This window comes from Triticum urartu, chromosome 5, assembly GCF_003073215.2.
Source record: "Triticum urartu cultivar G1812 chromosome 5, Tu2.1, whole genome shotgun sequence".
NCBI classification, from domain to species: domain Eukaryota; kingdom Viridiplantae; phylum Streptophyta; class Magnoliopsida; order Poales; family Poaceae; genus Triticum; species Triticum urartu.
In genome coordinates this window covers 351,145,313-351,160,598 of record NC_053026.1, presented here as the reverse complement: position 1 = coordinate 351,160,598, position 15,286 = coordinate 351,145,313, and positions in this window count along the sequence as shown.

Below are 15,286 nucleotides of genomic sequence, written 5' to 3'. Positions count from 1 at the left end.
ATACGGCCACATACATACATACGGGAGGGGTCTCGAACGCCCACTCGCGCATACGTACGGCCAGGGCTCGTGTACATGGCTGGGTCAGAACGGAGAAGTTGCGCCATCATCATGATCATGGGGAGGCAACTGGCTGGGTCAGAACGGAATGCGTCGTCGTGTTCATCGGGAGCCAACCGGCTTGGACGGAACAATCGATGGAAAGGAGGCCTGGCGTACCGCATAACGGAGGAAACGACCTTGTGTTCGACCGGCCACGGTCAAAACAGGATCTTGTTCATTGGGAGGGGTCTGGCGTACCGCAAAACAGAGGAAACGGACCTCCTGCGGTGGAAATGGGGTCTTGTTGATCGGGAGGGGTGTGGCATACCGCAAAACGGAGGAAACGGACTTGTGTTGGAGCGCTACGGTCGAAACGGGGGTCATTTTCGTCGGGAGGGGTGTGGCGTACCGCAAAATGGGACTCCACGGGATACTGTTCATCTCCACCGTCAACTTCCTCCACGGGCTACTGTTCATCCACCGTCGACCTCCTCCAGCCTCCACCTGTGATTGTTCATCCACGGGCTCCTGTTCATCCAGCCTCCACCGCGCGCTCCTCCACCGTCTATTGTTCAACCAGCCCTCTCCACGGGGTCCTGCTCAACCACCCCTCCACGGGCTATTGTTCATCCAACCCTCCACCGGCTACTGTTCAACCAGCCCTCCATGGGGTCCTGTTTATCCAGCCCTCCACGGGGTCCTGTTCATCCACCCCCAACCGGCTCCATCGATCGGGGTCCTGTTCATCCAGCGGTAACAACCTTTACTACCACGGGTTCCTATTCATCCAAACCCCCCAACAACACTCACTATTCATCCAGAGGCAGCATCGATCAGCTTCAGTTAGCGACAGTAGCGAAGGAATCACTCGGGTTCAGTTAACACCAAGGGATCGATCGATCGCTCGGGTTCAGTAATGCATAGCCTGTAGTGCAATCGCTCGGGTTCAGTTAGAGCCCAACGCCTCGCTCGGGTTCAGTTAGAGCGCAACGCCTTGCACACACACGCGTGTACGTATGAGAGAAACGCGCAACGCTCGGCCCCCGGCCACCCACCGTAACCGGTAACTCCCCGATATTTTCCACGCCCTCGCTTCTTCCATGGTTTTTTCCATCATGGACGGCCCAAAGAATGTCATGCAGCAGCGTCTCCGGCCTGCCCAGGACGAAAAACCCAGTTTCTGTCACGATTTTTTGTCATAGAAGTAGGACCCCACGACATCTATGATGATACCGGGTTTTGTCACAATTATCGTCATAGAAGTGTCATAAGTACGATAGAATTTTTTTCGTTTGGCCCAAAATGTCACTGATGTGTCTTTTTTTGTAGTGCAATCTTTTCCATAAACCATTTTATAAGGAGACATACCCATAGGATTTTTATATGCTATTCGGTAGGCCCAAAGTGCACCATCCAATTTCTTAGACCAATTCTTTCGGGACCTATTAACAGTTTTTTGCAATATTAATTTTATTTATCTATTGCTAAGTTCAACTTGACCACTAGATTGAGGATGATAAGGTGATGCAATTATATGGTTAACATCATATTTAGCAAGCATTTTTCAGAAAGCACCACGAATAAAATGTGAACCACCATTAGTCATTAAATATCTAGGGACTCCAAACCTTGGGAAAATAACCTCTTTAAGCATTTTAATGGAAGATCAGCACTACTAGTTGGAATAGCTTCTACCCACTTAGTAACATAATCAACAACAACCAAAATATGTGTATACCCATTAGAGGAAGGAAAATGTCCCATATAATCAAAACCCCAAACATCAAATGGTTCAACAACAAGTGAATAATTCGTGGGCATTTCTTGACGCTTACCGATATTACAAATTCTTTAGCATTCATCACAAGATAAAACAAACTTATGGGCATCCTTGAAGAGAGTAGGCCAATAAAAACTAGATTCCAATACCTTGTGAGCAGTTCTATCTCCTGCATGATGCCCTCCATAAGCTTCAGAGTGACATTTCCATAGGATTTGTCCCTGATCATGCCCAGGTACACAACGTCTAATAATACCATCTACTCATTCTTTGTAAAGATGTGGGTCATCCCAAAAGTAATGTCTTAAATCATATAAGAATTTCTTCTTTTGGTGGTATGTGAAGCTAGGTGGTATATATTTCGCAAAAATGTAATTAGCATAGTTAGCATACCAAGGAGTGTTATGAGAAACATTTATTGCAGCTAATTGTTCATCAGGAAAACTATCATCAATAGGTAGTGGGTCATCAAGCATATTTTCTAACCTAGGCAAGTTACCAGCAACAGGGTTCTCAGCTCCTTTCCTATCAGTAAATCAAATTCTTGTAGCAAGAGAACCCACCTAATGAGTCTAGGTTTAGCATCTTTCTTTTCCATAAGATATTTAATAGCAGCATGATCGGTGTAAACAGAAACTTTAGAGTCGTCAATGTAAGTTCTGAATTTATCACAAGTAAACACAATTGCTAAAAATGCTTGTTCAGTGTAGCATAATTTCTTTGGCCATTGTCTAGAGTTTTGATAGCATAATGGATAAGATATGACTTCTTATCAACTCTTTGTCCTAGAACAGCACCAACAACAGAATCACTAGCATCACACATAATCTCAAAAGGCAAGTTGCAATCAGGTGGTTGAACAATAGGTGCAGAAATCAAGGCTTTCTTAAGTGTTTCAACGGCTTCTACACAATCATCATCGAAAACAAATGGAACATCCTTTTGTAAAAGATTTGTAAGAGGCCTAGACATTTTAGAGAAGTCTTTAATAAATCTCCTATAGAAACTAGCATGACTAAGGAAACTACGAATACCTTTAATATCTCTGGGACATGGCATTTTCTCAATTGCATCAACTTTAGCTTTGTCCACCTCAATACCTCATTCAGAAATTTTATGCCCCAAGACAATACCTTCATTAACCATAAAGTGACACTTCTCCCAATTTAAGACAAGATTGGTTTGCTCGCATCTCTGCAAAACTTGGTGAAGGTTGCTCAAGAAATCATCAAAAGAAGTTCCATAAACAGAAAAATCATCCATGAAAACCTCAACAATCTTTTCACAAAAATCAGAGAATATAGCAGTCATACATATCTGAAAGGTAGCAGGTGCATTACATAAACCAAAAGGCATACGTCTATAAGCATAAGTTACAAAAGGACAAGTAAAGGTGGTTTTCTCTTGATCAGGTTGTGAAACAGGTATTTGAGAAAAACCAGAATATCCATCGAGAAAACAAAAGTGTGTGTGCTTAGATAGTCTTTATAACATTTGATCAATAAAAGGCAAAGGGTAATGATCTTTTCTAGTTCCTTTATTTATTTTTTCTAAAATCAATTACCATTCTATAGCCAGTAACAATTCTTTGTGGAATGAGTTCATTCTTATCATTAGGAACAATAGTAATAGCTCTCTTCTTAGGGACACAATGAACGAGACTTACCCATCTACTATCAGCTATGGGATAGACTATACCTACTTCCAGAAGCTTTAGCATTTCAGTTCTTACCACTTCTTTCATCTTAGGATTCAAACGTCGTTGATGATAAACAATGGGCTTAGCATTAGGTTCCATATTAATCTTGTGTTGACAAAGAGTGGGATTAATGCCCTTAAGATCATCAAGAGTATATCCAATAGCAGCTCGGTGCTTCTTTAGAATTTTCAATAATCTTTCTTCCTCATGTTCTGAAAAGTTAGCACTAATAATAACATGATATATCTTGTTTTCATCAAGATAAGCATACTTCAAAGTGTCAGGCAATTGTTTTAATTCAAACACGGGATCACCTTAGGTGGAGGAGAACCTCCTAGAGTTTTAATAGGCAGATTGTGTTTAAGCAGAGGTTGTTGTTCAAAGAAAATCTTATCTATCTCATTTCTTTCATGCATATACATATCATTTTCATGGTCTAGCAAATATTGTTCTAGTGAGTCAGTAGGAGGCACAACAATAGAAGCAAGACCAATTATTTCATCCTTTCTAGGCAACTCTTTCTTATGAGGTTGTCTTTTAAACTTAGATAAATTAAATTCATGAGACTCATCACCAAAGCTAACACTGACGGTTTGCTTATGACAATCTATAGTGGCATTGATAGTGTTCAAGAAGGGTCTACCAAAGATAATGGGACAAACGTCGTATTGTGGGGAAACAAGAACAAGAAAATCAGTATGATATTTTATTTTCCCACACAAGACTTCAACATCTCTAACAATCCCAAGTGTTGTGATTGTGTCTCTATTAGCAAGTTTAATAGTAACATCTATGTCCTCTATTTCAGCGGGTGCTATGTCATTCATAATTTCTTGATATAAGGTAAGAGGGATAGCACTCACGCTAGCACCTAAGTCACATAAACCATGATAAAAATGATCTCCTATTTAGACAGAGACAACATGCATGCCAACAACAGGTCTGTGTTTATATTTTTCATCTAGTTTAGCAATTCTAGCAGCTTCATCACAGAAGTAAATAACATGCCCGTCTATATTTTATACCAAGAGATCTTTAACCATAGCAACACTAGGTTCTACTTTAATTTGTTCAACAGGTTTAGGTGCTCTAATATTACTTTTGCGAACCACAGTTGAAACCTTAGCATGTTCTTTTATCCAAACAGGAAAAGGTGTTTTTTCAATATAAGCAGTAGGTACAACTGGATCAACATTATAAACAATAGTTTCATCTTTAGCTATTACCGGTTCTTTAATTTTCTCTTTAATAGGGGATGATATTTAAACTACTTCTCCTTAGGGAGATCAACATGAGTAGCAAATGATTCACAGAAAGAGGCTACTATCTCAGAGTCAAGTCCATATTTGGTGCTAAACTTTTGAAAAGCATCGGTATTCATAAAAGATTTAACACAATCAAACTCAAGCTTAATACCCGACTCTTTACCTTCATCGAGTTCCCGATCTTCAGAGTTGCGTCTAATTCTTTCTAAAATATCTCACCTGAATTCAATAGTCTTCTTCATAAAAGAACCGGTACAAGAAGTATCGAGCATGGATTGATCATCACGAGAAAGACGGGCATAAAAAATCCTGAATGATAATTTCTCTCGAGATCTTATCATTGGGGCATGAATATAACATTGAATTAAGCCTCCCCCAAGCTAGAGCGATACTTTATCCTTCACTAGGCCAAAAATTATATATTTGATTCTAATCACGGTGAACTAGATGCATAGGATAATTGTTTTGGTGAAATTCCAATTTCAATCAATTCCAGTTCCAAGATCCAATATCATTGCATAGCCTATACCATTTCAATGCTTTCACCATCAAAGATAAAGGGAAAACCTTCTTGTTAGCTTCATCTCCGGATAAACTTGCAAGCTTAAATAATCCACAAATTTCATCCACATATATCAAGTGCATATCAGGATGTTCGGTTCCATCTCCTTCATAAAGATTAGCTAGCAGTTGTTCTATCATACCTGAAGGAATTTCATAACCAATATTTTCAGTAGGTGCATTATATTGAGGGGCAACTAATTATGGTTCCGGTCGAGGTGAAGATACCCCGAACAAGCCCCTGAAAGGATTATTCTCCATAGTAACAAGTGACAATAACTTTCAGCACGTAGTAATAATTTTTCCTTACCAATTTCCACTTACCAAGAGCGCTTCACTCCCAGGCAATGGTGCCAGAAAAGAGCCTTGATGACCCACAAGTATAGGGGATCAACCATAGTCCTTTCAATAAGTAAGAGTATAGAACCCAACGAGCAGGAGAAGGAAATGACAAGTGGTTTTCAGCAAGGTATTTTCTGCAAGCACTGAAATTGTCGGTAATAGGTAGTTTGATAGCAAGATAATTTGTCACAAGCAAGTAATGATAACGGTAAATAAAGTGTAGCAAGGTATCCCAATCCTTTTGTAGCAAAGGATAGGCCAAAACAGTCTCTTATGATAGGCAAAGCATTCTTGAGGGTACACGGTAATTTCATCTTGTCACTTTCATCATGTTGGTTTGGTTCGTGTTCGCCACTTTGAGAATTTGATATGTGGGTGGACCGGTGCTTAGGTGTTGTTCTTACTTGAACAAACCTCCTACTTATGATTAACCCCCTCGCAAGCATCCGCAACTACGAGAAAAGTATTAAGATAAAATCTAACCATAGCATTAAACTTTTGGATCCAAATCAACCCCTTACGAAGTAGCGCATAAACTAGGGTTTAAGCTTCTGTCACTCTAGCAACCCATCATCTAATAACTACTCCATAATGCATTCCCTTAGGCCCTAATAAGGTGATGATGATGATTTCCCCCTCTGAGAAGGAAGTTCCCCCGGCGGAAGGCAAAAGTGCTCCTACCCAAGTTCCGCCTTGAGACGGTGACGCTTCATCCCGAAAGTCCCCTGTGATTTGTTCCAGGTCAAAATGACCTATATACCAGAAGATGGGCACCAGAGGTGGGCCGAGGAGGGCACAACCCACCAGGGCACGCCTGGGCTCCTTGACGTGCCCAGGTGGGTTGTGCCCACCTGGTGGACCCCCTATGGTAATTATTTGCTCCAATATTTCTCGTATATTGCAAAATAATTCTCCGTAGATTTCCAACTCATTTGGAGATGTGCAGAATAGGTAACTCTGACGTAGCTTTACTAGGTCCAAAATTCCAGCTGTCGGCATTCTCCCTCTTTTCTTAAAACTTGCATATTATGAGAGGAAAGGCATTAGAAATACTCCAAGAAGCATTATTATGCATAAAAACATTATAAATAACAGTAGGAAAACATGATGCAAAATGGACGTATCACGTGCATGTTATTTCACTCTTATCATTTTGTGCGCTTCACTAAGATGTATGTGACATGGAAGAGTGACCCATTATCCTAATCGATTGTGCATTTGTATTCAAACGCAAATCTTAAATAATGCACAAATTTAGGGGAAGCTCTTGCTTATCACATACATCTCAAAGCGACGATGTATTTCATTCATTTTACCATTTATCAAAGATTTGATCTATATGTTGTCATCAATTACCAAAAAGGGGGAGATTGAAAGTGCAACTAATCCCCGGGTGGTTTTGGTAATTCATAACAACATATAGCTCATTGAACTAATATCCATTCAAGATAAATATTTCAGCATGTTCAATGATTAGCATGGCATGGACTAGAGATGTGGACCCCTCAAAATGATAAGGACAAAGATGGGCAATATCTCAAGACTCTTCATTTCTATTTTAGTGATCCAAGATCACATTGAGTCCATAGGAAAGCCAATACTATTAAAAGGGGATGAGGTGTTGCTTAATGGTCTACTCGCTCAAGTGTTTAGTGATATTGCTCCAAAACCCTCAGCCACTTTCTCCATCCAAATACGTCCAAAACCTAAATCCAAACTCGGCCCCACCGATACTTTCTATCCAGAGCCACCAAGTTTACTTGGCATAGCAACTCAGAAACCCTAAAGATTCGGTCACACCGATACGGATCTCGGTCTCACCGAGATGGCCTTGCCAGCGCTCTATGATCTATTGCATTTACTTTGGTCTCACCGAGCTTATGCGATCGATCTCACCGAGTTGGCCTGACAGATTCTCTATCGCTTATTGCTTCACTTCGGCCTCATCGAATTGATGCAATCGGTGCCACCGGGATGATGTTTTCCCTAAGCCCTAGCACATCGGTCAAACCGAGTTGTTCCAGTCGGTCCCACCAAGATTCCTAACGTTCATATTTTTGAACATAGCGGTCCCATCGAGTTTTCTCATCGGTGCCACCGAGATGGGTCAAAAGTTTGTAACGGTTGGATTTTATGTGGAGGCTATATACCCCTCCACCCCTTCTCCATTTGTGAGAGAGCCATGAAAATGTGCTTACACTTCCACCATCCATTTTCTGAGAGAGAGCCACCTACTCATGTGTTGAGGTCAAGATATTCCATTCCAACCTTTTGGACCTTGATTTCTAGCCTTCCCCAAGTTGCTTTCCACTCAAATCCCTCTTCCACCATAGCTAAATATGTGAGAGAGAGTTGAGTGTTGGGGAGACTATCATTTGAAGCACAAGAGCAACGAGTCCATCATCTACACACCGTCTATTACCTTTTGGAGAGTGGTGTCTGAAATTGCAACTAATCCCTGGGTGGTTTTGGTAATTCTTAACAACATATAACTCATTGGACTAATTCTTTCAAGATAATCATTTCGGAAAGTTCAATGACTGGCATGACATGGACTAGAGATGTGGACTCCTCAAAATTCTAAGGACACATATTGGCACAAGCTCAAGACTCTACATTTTCATTTTAGTGATCCAAGATCACATTGAGTCCATAGTAAAAGCCAATACTATTAAAAGGGGATCAGGTGTTTCTTAATGGCTTGCTTGCTCAAAATGCTTAGTGATATGCTCCAAAGCCCTCAACCACTTTCTCATATCCACATATGTCCCAAACAAAAAGTCCAACTCGGTCCCACCGATTTTATCTATTCGGCGCCACCGAGTTCATTTGACATAGCCATAGCCAGAAACCCTAATTAGTTCGGTCTCACCGATAGGGATCTCGGTCTAACCGAGATGGATTGCAAACTCTCTGTTTCCCTTCGTAACGTTTGGGTCTAACCGAGATGAGCGATCGGTCCCACCGAGTTCATAATGCAAACTCTCTGTTTCTTCTTCATAACGTTTTGGTCTCACTGAAATGAGCGACCGGTCCCACCGAGTTTGCCTGACCAACTCTCTATTTTCCTATTATAGAAATCAGTCTCACCGAGTTCATGTGATCAGTATCACCGAGATTACGTTATGCCCTAACCCTAACAAAATCGGTCCCATCGAGTTGACATGTCGGTCCCACCAAAAAGCCTAATGTTCACATTTTGAACTAAATCGGTTTGACCGAGTTTCACTATTCGGTCCCACCGAGTTTGGTAAATTGTGTGTAACAGTTAGATTTTATGTGGAGGCTATATATACCCCTCCACCCATCCTCCATTCATGGAGAGAGCCATCAGAACGTGCCTACACTTCCAGCATTCATTTTCTGAGAGAGAACCACCTACTCATGTGTTGAGACCAAGATATTCCAATCCAACCACAAGAATCTTGATCTCTAGCCTTCCCCAAATTGCTTTCCACTCAAATAATCTTTCCACCATATCCAAATCTGTAAGAGAGAGTTGAGTGTTGGGGAGACTATCATTTGAAGCACAAGAGCAAGGAGTTCATCATCAACACACCATCTATTACCTTTTGGAGAGTGTTGTCTCCTAGATTGGTTAGGTGTCACTTGGGAGCCTCCGTCAAGATTGTGGAGTTGAACCAAGGAGTTTGTAAGGGCAAGGAGATAGCCTACTTCGTGAAGATCTACCCAAGTGAGGCAACTCCTTCGTGGGTGATGGCCATGGTGGGATAGACAAGGTTGCTTCTTCATGGACCCTTCATAGGTGGAGCCCTCCGTGGACTCGCACAACCGTTACCCTTCATGGGTTGAAGTCTCCATCAACGTGGATGTACGATAGCACCACCTATCGGAACCACGCCAAAAATCTATGTGTCTACATTGTGTTTTCTCCCTCCAAACTCCTCCCCTTTACCTTCATATGCAATGATTTACATTCCGATGCTATACTCTTAGAATTCCATGTGTAGGTTGATTGCTTGACTTGTGATAAGTTGCTAAAATCTTCCTAGACTTAAAATTGGGAAAAGGCTAGATTTTTATTTAGTCAAGTAGTCTAATCACCCTCCCCCCCTCTAGACATACTTTCGATCCTATATGGTCTTCTAGATTGGTTAGGTGTCGCTTGGGAGCCTCCATTGTGATGTGGAGTTGAACCAATAAGTTTGTAAGGGCAAGGAGATTGCCTACTCCGTGAAGATCTACCCAAGTGAGGCAAGTCCTTCATGGGCGATGGCCATGGTGGGATAGACAAGGTTGCTTCTTCGTGGACCCTTCGTGGGTGGAGCCCTCCATGGACTTGCGCAACCGTTATCCTTCGTGGGAGGAAGTCTCCATCAACTGGACATATGATAGCACCACCTATCGGAACCACGCCAAAAATCTCCGTATCTCCATTGCGTTTGCATACTCCAAACCCTTCCCTTTACCTTCATATGCAATGTTTTACTTTCCGCTGCTATACTCTTAGAATTTCATGTGTAGGTTGATTGCTTGACTTGTGCTAATTGCTAAAATCTGCCCACAACTAAAATTGGTAAAAGGATAGATTTTTATTTGGTCAAGTAGTCTAATCTCCCACCCTCTAGACATACTTTCTATCCTACAAAGCGCCATGGACAAAGAGACAATCTATGTAACCAACCAGGTGTGTACTCATGCGACAACGTTAGGTATTTATGTGGGCCTTGTAATCATTCTAGGTCATCCAGTTGTTGCAGGGGTTTCTTGTGTTTGTTTTTTCAATTTAAGCTGGTTACATGCATGAATTTGATGTCTTGAAGAAATTTGAAATGAAAGTAACTGATGTGTAGCATGAGAGGTCTTCATCGTCTATTAATTGTTCTGGCGCACTTTTATATTATTTTTTGGACTAACCTACCAATCTAGTGCTAGTGTCGGTTCCTTTTTTGCATGCCTTTTGTTTTGTGGAAAATCAGTATCTAGGAAGGTTGAAACACCCCGGTGATTTAATATGAATTTCCCTGGAATATATGTGATTTTGGGTGAAGGAATCAACGCAAAATGATGTCCAAGGGCCCCACATGGGAAGGTAGCACGACCACCCATAGGTCGCGCCATGGGCCCGTGTGGGAAGCCCTTGAGCCAGTTGGAGCTCTTCTTTCGCCACTAGAAAGCTAATTTCCAGAGAAAATCCCCTCAAAATTCATCCCTATTAGAGTTACGCATCTCTGGCTATAAATGAGACAGTGTTCAGCCAGAAAATAATAGCGAAAACAGAGAAATGGTAAGACCAAAAATCTTGTAGGGTCTCTCGCCCCTCTAGGAGCCATGGTGGCTAAGGACCAAAGGGGAGAACCTCTCCCCATCTAGGGGGGCATGGAGGAAGAAATTAGAGATGGAGCCTCTCTCCCTCTCTCTCTCCCGGTGATGTCGGGCTGCCGTCGGGGAACAATCATTGATACGTCTCCAACGTATCTATAATTTTTTATTGTTCTATGCTATTATATTATTTGTTTGGATGTTTTATATGCATTAATATGCTATTTTATGTTATTTTGGGACTAACTTATTAACCCAGAGCCTAGTGTCAGTTTCTGTTTTTCCTTGTTTTTGAGTTTTACAGAAAAGGAATATCAAACGGAGTCCAAATGGAATAAAACCTTATGGTGATTTTTCTTGGACCAGAAGACATCCACAAAGCTTGGAGAGGGGGTCAGTCGATGAGCGAGGAGGCCACAAGCCTGCCAGGCACGCCCCTGGGGGCGCCCTGAGGGCTTGTGGGCCCCTCGAGTGTCCTCCAACCCTAATTCTTCCTTCATAAATACCCAAATATTCCCAGACCATCAGAGGCAGCCACCAAAATACTTTTCCGCCGCTGAAAGCCTCTGTTCCCGTGAGATCCCATCTTGGGGCCATTTCTGGCACCCTGCCGGAGGGGGATTCGATCACGGAGGGCATCTACATCAACCTTATTGCCCTTCTGATGAAGCATGAGTAGTTTACCACAGACCTAAAGGTCCATAGCTACTAGCTAGGTGGCTTCTTCTCTCTCTATGATCTTCAATACCATGTTCTCCTCGATGTTCTTGGAGTTCTATACGATGTAATATTCTTTTGCGGTGTGTTTGTCGAGATCCAATCAATTGTGGATTTATGATCATATTATCTATGAATATTATTTGAGTCTTTTCTAAACTCTTTTATGCTTGATCAAATATCTTCGTATTTGTCTTTGAATTGTCGGTTTGGTTTGGCCAACTAGATTGGATCTTCTTGCAATGGTAGAGGTGCTTAGTTTTGGGTTCAATCTTGCGGTGTCCTCACCCAGTGACAAAGTAGGGGTAGTGTTGGTGATATGACTACCAGATATGACCCGCCCAGGAGGGGCCGGGTTAACCACAATGGCGGGTTACTTAAGTGAAGCCCGAAGAGTATGCAAAGTGACGGTTTATGATAAGGCTTGTAGTAGGCCCAAGCCCAGAGGCGGCTTAAGGCCCGTAAGTATAAACCGCCATGTATGAATAAGACTTGTAAAGTAAGGCATGTAAGAGTTGTCGCCGAGTCGGACACGTTGTATGAGCCGGCCGGGACTATATAGGCCACAGGGCGTCAACCCGTGTATATAAGGGGATGACCCGGTGGCGGCTTAGGGCAAGAAACAACAGATCGAGAGCCAAGCAAGCATATTCGGTCCTTGGTCATCGAAACCTAGCAATACCACAACAACTGGACTAGGCTTTACCTTCACCGCAAGGGGCCGAACTAGTATAAACCTCTCGTGTCCTTTGTCCCGATTAACCCCTTTAAGATTCCTAGTTGCGATGGCTCCACGACTAAGTCCTTTCTCTAGGACATCTGCCGTGACAATTCCATGACAGTTGGCACCCACCATGGGGCCAGCGCACGGTGGATTTGAGTTCTCGAAGGGCAACTTCGAAGGGCTCAAGGGATACGTTGTGGGCCGGATGACCAAGAGTCGTCGCGGCAAGCTCTACAACGACAATGCAGGCTGGGGCCCCGACGCTGGCTCAATTGAGTACGGGTACCGGGTCCCCTTCGGCGGAATCCACATCTTCATCGGCCGGATCGGCGAGCCGGGCCCTGAGCCGGACATCTGCACCGACCTCATCGAGACGGCTCAGCGTGCGAGACCCGCCTGGACTCAGCCCACCATGAGGCATGCCTTTGTGGGTTGCATCCACGGAGGGGAGTTTTTTGAAGGATCTGTGGATGGCGGTGAGACGGCCGTCTACTCTGATGGTGAGTCGTCCACAGGTGAGATGGATTCATTGTATCAACTACAAGATGGCGGGCTTGGGGGCTGTTCCGGTGGCAGCAGTATTTCGGACCCCTTTGAGCCGCCGAACAGAGCGGGGATCTTCATGACTGGTACGCAGCCCGCTCAAAACTCTATGGCTGTGGCAGCAATAACCACCGGGTCGGCAGCGGCCGGGTCAGGAGACCCCGCGCACCCGCCGGCTTAGGTGCTGATGGATCTCATGGATAGGATGACAGCCCTATTGACCGCCGTGGTCAAACCGGCAGATAAGGATCAGCATGATGCGGAGGTGGCATGGTTACGCGGGGAGGTAGCACAAGCCAAGGAAAACTTGGCGGCGGAGGACGTCGGGATGGCTGCTGAGCGGGCGGCTTTGGATGCTCGGGCTCAGCAGCTTCAATCAGAGACCTTTCGGCTCACGATGGATCTGAACACATCAAACGAGGTCATGAGTAGAAGGCACCAGAAGACTCAATCACGTCTGCCACTGACTTACGATCCTAGGAACCTCTTCCACACACCCGGGGCCGGTCCAGTAACCCGCCGGAGGCAAACCGGATTACAACACCCAGGGCTAGGGCACCAGTTCAACCGCGGGCTATGGAACCCCCTCGTGTGAATACTGCTCCGCCTCATTATGCACCAACACCACCGGGTCATTTTTCTAACACTTTGGAGAATGTGATCGCTGCATCGGCATGTTTGGCGGCTCTCCCGATGGAAGGCGACTCTCCGACGGCGATCGAAATGCGAAGGGTCAGAGAACTTCTTTAGACGGCTCTGGCACAGCAGGAGGCATACTCTTATAGTCGAGACAGGATCCATTCGACCCCTCGCCGAAGCTAGAGCCCGAGCTATATCAGGCACACGGATTCAGCGGCCATGTCAAGCAATGCCCAGCGTCGTAACCAGCCATGCAGGCATGACCCGGCGCACGATGGAGCTCTTAACTTGGTTGACCAGGATAGGATCCGCCAAGAGGCTGAGCGGTCGGTTCAGTAGGCAGCTGAGCAGGCGGCTCACTAGGTTTTTCTGGTTTATCCAACGACCTCTGTTGAAGCGGGCGTGGCCACGAGGACTGGAGGTGTCCCTTGCTTGGTGTCGGCTCTGCGTAATGTGCGCTTGCCAAAGGATTTTAAGGGGTCTCATAAGGTGTCTAATTACACAACCGACTTACAGCCCGGGGCATGGATTGAAAGTTACGAGATGGCCATGGAATTATTGGAGGTCAGTGACGAAGCAATGGCCAAGTACTTCACTATGATGTTAGATGGAACAGCTCGCACTTGGTTGAAGGGGTTGCCACCCAATTCCATCGGCTCATGGGCAGAGTTAAAAGCCCGGTTTATTCAGAACTTCAAAGATACACGCAAGCAACCCTTGTCGATTGTGGACTTGACTAATTGCAAGAAAGAGGAAGGTGAATCCACGACCCATTGGGTGCGCCGGGTGAAGGAAATAATAAATTCATTTGATAAGCTGGATGCAGGCTCCGCGGTCTTAATGTTGGAGAAAAATTGCCATTTTGAACCTCTGAAACAGAAGCTTGGGCGGCTCAAGCTTGATTGCAATGACATGGGCTAGCTGATGGCGGCTCTGGTCAAATACGCCGACTCTGATAGTACCAAGGATCCCGCGTCTGCCGAAGAGAAGACATGGAAGGGTAAGAAGAACGGCAATGGCAAAGGTCACCAGCATAACCCGGCAAATCAAGGAGGTAATAATAAACGTAAGGCTGACGGTAGTCTGGAGTTTGTGGCTAACACCAACGCACAGGGCAACAATCAACGGTGCAAAGGGAGGCCACCTCCTCGGTCAAGCGGGTCAGGTCCCACCCTCGAGCAGTTGCTAAATGAACCCTGTCCAAGACACGGCACCCGAGAGAAGCCGGTCACCCATCTATGGAAAGATTGTACGATCATGAAGGCTTTCAAGAATTCTAACATGTTCGATGGTAATCATGGACCTGGCAGTGGCTCAGGCGGCGGCGGCTTTCATGGCCCGGACGGCAATTCAGGCGGTGGCGGTTTTCATGGCCATGGCCATCAAGGTAATCAAGGTGGTTACAATCAGCAATCTGGCCAAGGAGGTCAACAGCAGCAGCAATCCGGATTTCAGAGTAACCCAAAGCAGCTAAGTAGTAGGCAGTATCATGTGTTCACCACCAGTTTGTGCAAAAGAGACCAGAAGCTTCATAAGAGAGCGGTCAACGCTGTTGAGCCGGCGGTTACTCGTTATTTGAGATGGTCTGAGCAGCCTATTCTGTGGAGTAGGGAAGATCACCCTCCCCAGGCTGACAATCCGGGTCATCTGGCTTTGGTGGTGGCGCCTCAGGTTGGCGGATATAAATTCAC